Source organism: Podarcis filfolensis (assembly GCF_964270895.1).
Source record: "Podarcis filfolensis genome assembly, chromosome: 8".
NCBI lineage: Eukaryota > Metazoa > Chordata > Lepidosauria > Squamata > Lacertidae > Podarcis > Podarcis filfolensis.
In genome coordinates, this window is record NC_139611.1 from 6,945,084 (window position 1) to 6,952,064 (window position 6,981).

At 49.6% G+C, this 6,981-nt stretch overlaps 1 long non-coding RNA gene across 1 annotated transcript; it reads right to left on the bottom strand.

The window, feature by feature from the left end:
- Positions 1-1,617: 1,617 nt before the first annotated feature.
- LOC310769958 lies at positions 1,618-5,891 on the bottom strand. Its single transcript, XR_014551891.1, has 2 exons — positions 3,831-5,891; positions 1,618-3,638 (listed from the first exon to the last, which is right to left on the bottom strand). It is a non-coding gene; the product is annotated as an uncharacterized lncRNA (long non-coding RNA).
- Positions 5,892-6,981: the final 1,090 nt, after the last annotated feature.

Sequence of the window (6,981 nt, forward strand, 5' to 3'; positions counted from 1 at the left end):
TGGGGTTGCGGCGCTCATCTCGCTTTATTGGCCGAAGGAGCTGGTGTACAGCTTCCGGGTCATGTGGCCAGCATGACTAAGCCGCTTCTGGCGAAACCAGAGCAGCGCACAGAAACGCCGTTTACCTTCCTGCCGGAGCGGTACCTATTTATCTACTTGCACTTTGACGTGCTTTCGAACTGCTAGGTTGGCGGGAGCAGGGACCGAGCAACGGGAGCTCACCCCATGGCGGGGATTCAAACCACTGACCTTCTGATCGGCAAGTCCTAGGCTCTGTGGTTTAACCCACAGCGCCACCCGCATCCCAATCAGGACATGAGTGCAAACATGGCACCCTCCCCACTGGTGATTCCCAGGAACTGGAATTCAGAATCAGACCACCACTTAAAGCAAAATCATGGTGACTATTAGCCACCCACTTCCAGAACACCAAGCAGTGAATGCACATCAAACATGGTGCATTCAGATGCCACCGCCCCTGACCTTCTTGCTTCTTCTTCCACACCACAATTTTAAAATAACACTGTGCCTGGCATAACAAGCCCTGGAGTGAAGATTCTCACCCTCAAAGAATGTTGCTTTTAACACACACATAATGGCAAGAAGAATCATGCAGGAAACACTGAATTTATTTAGATGTAACCCGACATTTAAACAGTTAGAGCTTAGCAAGGTGCAGAGAGGCTAGCAACGGCCAAAAAGCCTGAATCTCTCTGCTCATGCACCAAAGCTGAATCGGACACCATGAGGCCTGCCAGGCTCAAAGGCAAGAGAGGATTGGGTTTGGGGTGTGTGTGGAGGGTGGCTGTTTTCTTAAGCCCTGTTGGGCCAGCCTGGGAGTCTCAGAATGGGATCTGCATCCTGGACCAACCAGTGACAAAATGTGAACCTGGGTCTTCTGTGTCCCACTGTTGCAGATGCTGCAGTATGTCCAGTTGAGCCAGCATGGCTGGTGAGGATGACCCAGTGGCCAGAGGGCTAGTAGAGACCAAAGAGGCTTGCCAAAGCTACCTTAGCCTTTGCATGTTCTGCTACCTTGTCCTTTCTCTGCATGGGCTCCCACAGTTGGTCAAGCAGGAAGAGGCACCAGCCACCCAATGAAATTTTGCTGGGAGGAGGGAAGCAATCTTAAGGTGCACCAGTCATGCTTCTGAATACCAGTTGCGAGAGACCACAGGAAAAGAGTGTTATTGTGCTTTGAGTCCTGCATGCAAGCTGGAGCCAGTGTGGTGTAGTGGTTAAGAGCGGAGGACTCGTAATCTGGTGAACTGGGTTCGCGTCTCCGCTCCTCCACATGCAGCTGCTGGGTGACCTTGGGCCAGTCACACTTCTCTAAGGTCTCTCAGCCCCACACACCTCACAGAGTGTTTGTTGTGGGGGAGGAAGGGAAAGGAGAATGTTAGCCGCTTTTGAGACTCCTTAGGGTAGTGATAAAGCGGGATATCAAATCCAAACTCTTCTTCCTCTTCCCACAGGCATCTGGTTGGCCACTGTGAGAATACGATGCTGGGCTGGATGGGCTCTGTTCTCATGCCAAAGAGCATCTACAGAGGACTTTTCATGAGACCACTGAACATTTCGAAAATATGGTTCATGAGGAAGCTTGACACAAATTCCTTTGTCAGTAAGGGAAATGGGTTTGTTTATTTATTAGTTTCTTCTGTTTACATCTTGATGGTCTTAGAGCAGGTTACATTTTAACACACTACTATAAAACAATACAGTGCTATTTTTAAAAGATAAAGTAGAACAAACATCTATGCAGTGATAAGATTGCAGCAGAACAGCACTAGCAGCCAGCGGAACATTTGCTTGGCTCTCCCCTCTTTGCATACGATGATAAAAATATCTTTTGGGGGGGTGGTTTGCATCATATTCAAAGCAAGTTCCATGGAAGAAAGGAAGGAAAAACTTGTTGGCAGCTTTATTTGAATGCCTGGGGCCAAACTACAAGTTCAGTCTTTTTCAGAAAAGCAGCCACCGGAGGGAGCAAGTTTCGATTGGAAGGACAATCTAACCCAGGGCTAGGCAACCTAAGGCCCGGGGGCCAGATGCGGCCCAATCACCTTCTCGGGAATCAGTGTGTATTTACATGAATTGAATGTGTCCTTTTATTTAAAATGAATCTTTGAGTTATTTGTGGGGCCTGCCTGATGTTTTTACATGAGCAGAAAGTGTGCTTTTATTTAAAATGCATCTCTGGGTTATTTGTCGGGCATAGGAATTTGTTCTCCCCCCAAAAAAATTAAATATAGTCCGGCCCCCCCACAAGGTCTGAGGGACTGTGGACTGGCCCCCTGCTGAAAAAGTTTGCTGGCCCCTGATCTAACCATTTGCCCCAACGCAAATCCTCTTCCCTTGCCAACTGCTATAACATGTGTAGGAGGAAAAGTACAGTTTTAAGAGGTCTGGGTTGGGAGAGGATTTTGGCCAGAGCTGTGGCACAGAGGTTAGGCTGCTTCCCCTGCTCCCCCGCAGCATGACCAGGATCCAAATTGTCTCTTCCAGTGGGTTGCTTTTGAAAACAGAATACAGTATTGCAATATGCAGTCGTGGAGCTTCCACTACCATGTGTGGTTTGTTCTTGAGATTTCGTGGGTTACAAAATATAAAAGCACAAAACCAAAAAGTTACAACAAAGTGCTACTCTCGTTCTAAGAGAGTAATACTGGCTGCTCCCCAACCAACCTGTGGTGGCAAAAAGACTGCCTTTCCTCTATTCAGTTCTGGGTTGCAGACCTGTGAATTTCAGTTCTGCCTCCTATGACAGCCATGCTGTATTGGAAGAAGCGCTGCTGGTTATGGAATAAATGAAAGTAAGCAACCCCATGTGCACATCAAATTGTGGCATAGCTGTCAACCTTCCCTTTTTTGGCGGGAAATCCCCTTATTCCAGTGCCATTTCCCGCCGATATCCAGATTGTTAGACATCCTGTAGACTGTCCCCGGGACAGGTGAGGCTGCTGATCCCTTATTTTCAAGGCTGCTGATCCCTTATTTTCAAATCTGAAAGTTGACAGCTATGAATTGTGCACCTTGCAATCTGAATCTGGGAAGCTTATGTTTTGATCAGAAGCCCAGTATGCCAAAGCAAAATTTGTCTTTGGACTGCCTTGTGCCTGCTGGAATTTGTGTGTGTGTTTTAAAAGCCTGTTTTGTACCCTCTTAAGCAAGAGCACATGCTCAGGATAAAAGATTTGCTTACTCTAACAATGATATTCAGGATATGGACTCATGTTCTAAGTTTGTAACACACATCAGTGGGTCTCAAGGAGCTGTGATTCCTGCCTCGCAGGGGGTTGAACTAGATGACTCTGGGTCCTTTCCAACTCTGTAGTTCCGATTCTATTCCCCCGCCCCCTACAACAAAGAGGGCCTGCCAACTTTGCCACGGGGATGAGCTCCCACTGGCAGCTGAGAAATCATTGCAAGCAACACAAGGCCTCCTTTGGCACTGCTTTTGACCTCTCCTGTGCACATTGGCCAATTCGCTTGACAGGCTTCCACCTCTGTGAGGTCAGAAGCTGGGCATCATTCGAGGAAATCCAAAGGTACCAGAGTTACTTCTGTTCAGCGGAAGCCAGGCAACCCACCTAAAGCCAAGATAATTATCCATACACAACCGCTCCAACAACCCACTGCTGGCAGACCTTGTCCTGGAAGATGAGAGGTGATATGCTTTTGAATGCCAGTTGTTGCTGGTGGTGGTGGGGTGTTGCTTCTGTGCTCCTGTTGTTTGTGGGCGACTTTCCATTGGGGCACCTGGGTGGCTGTTGTGAGAACAGGATGCTAGTCTAGATGGGCCCCCATTAGCCTGACCCAGCTGGTACTGGGCTCTTCTTCAAATTCCCCCTATTTGAGTTTGTGGGTACCCATGATTTGCCAAACATCAGATTACTCCGCCAGGAGGGAGGCAAAAAGAGAAGCAGCGGGACTAACAGGGGACTCAAGCACCCCTGGCTTTCCCAAACTGCTCTAATGCAGTTAGTGGGCTGCAGAGGATGCGGATCTCATTGACGTTAATGAGCAGGCTTTGGACTGCAGTCTCAGCATCCTGAAAGTCAAAAATGTCCCTGCACACCGCAGGACATGCAGAGGAGGAAGCGCAAAAATACCCCACTGTGGGCGAGGGTCTGCTTACATGCGCAAAGGCATGGATCAGTGGGAGAGGACCAGCTTGGCATACAGGTCCCAGCTTCCATCCCAAACGGAATCTCCCAGTGGGGCTGGACATGTCCCCTGCTTCAAACTTTGGAGTGAGAGTCACCAAAGGCCAATGTGGAAAACACTGAGCTTGACTGAGTCAGGTCACTTCTGCCTGAAACCCTGGAGAGCAGCTGTTGGTCAGTACAGATGGACAAATGGTTTGATTCAGTATTAAGGCAGCTTCTGTGCTATGCTCCTGCCAACCTAGCAGTTCAAAACCATATCAAAGTGCAAGTAGATAAATAGGTACCGCTCCGGCGGGAAGGTAAACGGCATTTCCGTGCGCTGCTCTGGTTTTCCAGAAGCAACTTAGTCATGCTGGCCACATGACCTGGAAGCTGTACGCCGGCTCCCTCGGCCAATAAAGCGAGCTGAGCGCCGCAACCCCAGAGTCAGCCACGGCTGGACCTAATGGTCAGGGGTCCCTTTACCTTTACCTATGCTATGCTCAGAGGACCAGCTTCTCCACAGGATTTGGGGGGGGAGTGGGGCTGACACGGTGGTGCACAATGTCCAGACCTGTCACGAGGAACAAGGGAGCAGAGCTGAACACTATCCAAAAATTGAGGGGGCTGGCTCCCTCAAAAACTACATGGGGGGGAAGTGTCTTGGCCCCTAGGAGTCAGCGCCTATGGCTATGCTATTATGTACAGGTAACCTAAATGTGTATTTTCTTGCCGGGGGGGGGGGGGGAGGCGGAGCTGGTTACAAATTTGCTGAGTTCCCCTTACTCTGCTGAGAAAGTTCCCACCCAGGCCTGAGAAAATTGTCCACGGAAGTGGAGCACTCCTCTGAGAGGAACAATTTGTTGCCAGGCCTGTAATCCACCCGGGCGGGAGGACGCTGGTGGTGGTTCCCCCCACTTTTAGGAATATCAGTCGCCACAGACTGAACCAAAGCACAATGAGCAAGTGGCCGTTCAGTCTTCCTCGGCTGATCCAAACCTCCTCCATCCACAGATCTGGAATCATCCATCCATCTGAACCATTTCCCTGTTCCAGAATCAGTGTTTGTGAATGCTTCAGTGCTGATTGGCAGACTCTCCTGGTTTTGGAGGTGAGCTTTTGACAGCAATAGGGCTGCAGTCAGCATGACTCCCTCCACGTGCTCTCTGTCCAGGTATGCCAGCTCCCTCCCTGGCCAACCAGCCCGTTTCCAGGAAGGAAGGAAGAAAGAGGGCAAGCAGAGTTGCACAAGCACAGCTGCTAGGTCTTGGCCTCATCTTAGGGCGGCCCGCAGGGGAGGGAGAGCTTGCTTAGTGTTCGAGCCAAGGAAGCCCATGCCAAGAGTGACCAGCTTCCGCACTTGCCCACCTGTCAATGATTGACTCTCTGCAACTGCCTCAAGCCAGTTTCCTGGCTGCCACCTGCCCTCCATTGGCACCCAGCCTGGCCAGTCACTGAGGGCAGCTGTTGAGATGGTGGAGAAACGGAGGCCAAAAGAGTGTTCAAGGCCCTCCATTGACCCTCCATCTTCAAGGCCCTCCATTGACCCACATCCAATCGGGGCTCATGCACCACATGCAACTCAAGCTCAGGCACAGATCCCTGGATCCCTTGGCAGAGTCAGGGCTCCGCCCACAAACCTATCAAATAACGCACAAGAGCTTCTGAGCATGCACAGAGCGACCTGCCTCCTGGATATGGCAGCAGGGAGGTATCATCATGGCAGGAGTGAAAAGATAAGATCTGGGCTTCCGGTTAGCGCCGGCGCTTAATGGCGGATCTCAACCGGAGCTCCGGGAGAGATCTGCTTCGTGGGTTCAGGTCCTGTCAGCTACGGCGAAGCGGGGACCCCTAAAAATCACAGGCGCGTTGCCTGTGAACTGGAGACTCGGCGGGCACCTTTGCGCCCCCCGACGCTGCGAAATAGCCTTTTTAAAGGCTCCGGAGCAGCGGAGGGGTCTTGGAGCGGTGCTGAGAGTCGTCTTCACCCAGCCTGCGAAGCGAAGCCGCGTCGCCATTAGCGGTGAGCGCTGACTTCTTCCCGTGAAATTGGATTAAAAGAACAACTATCCGTGAGTAGGATTGACTGCTAAAGTATAAATTGGACTCTAAAATAAAGAAATTGGGCACCGAGACGGATAAGCACTAAAAAGGAAGTCTGCTTTCCGTTCTGTAGCAAGATCAAAGCGAAAGGCACTCTAGCTGTAACTGCTTGAGAGGAAACTTGCGGGATTTAAGAAATCCACCACCAAAGCAAAGAACTCCCCCCCCCCGAAGGCAGGAGGGGGGGGAAGAAGATTTTAAAAGTGTTTCCCTGCCAATTTAAAAGAATTGGATTAAGTATCGCTGCTCTTTAACCTGGGACCGGACTGCCGGAGAAAAGGAACCGGCTAAGGACTGTTGCTATAAGAAGCTAAAAAGTATCTTAAATTGACTTTGGTTACTTCCAATTTGAAACACTGTTTCTGTGGTATTACAAAGTTACTTACAGGACACTATTGACTGGGATCCCCTTGAAAAAGGAAAGAAAAATTGAAAGGGACTAGGAAACTTTTATTCCTTCTTTTTTGAAGAGTGTGGGATTATTTTGAGAAGCATAGAACTGTCTCTACGCCCTCTAGAGGACCTACAAATTGTTTCAGCAACAAGTGGAGTTTAAAACTTGAGAGCTTTGTTTGTGAGTTTCAAAGTCTGGGAATGACCTTGACTAAAAGACTTTGTTATGGCAGATGGTAAAGAGAAAGGGGATTTACAAGAAACAACCTTGAGATCTGGCAGACAATACAAAATTGACACTTTCATGCAAAGAAGGGCTTCTGTAACAGGAGCC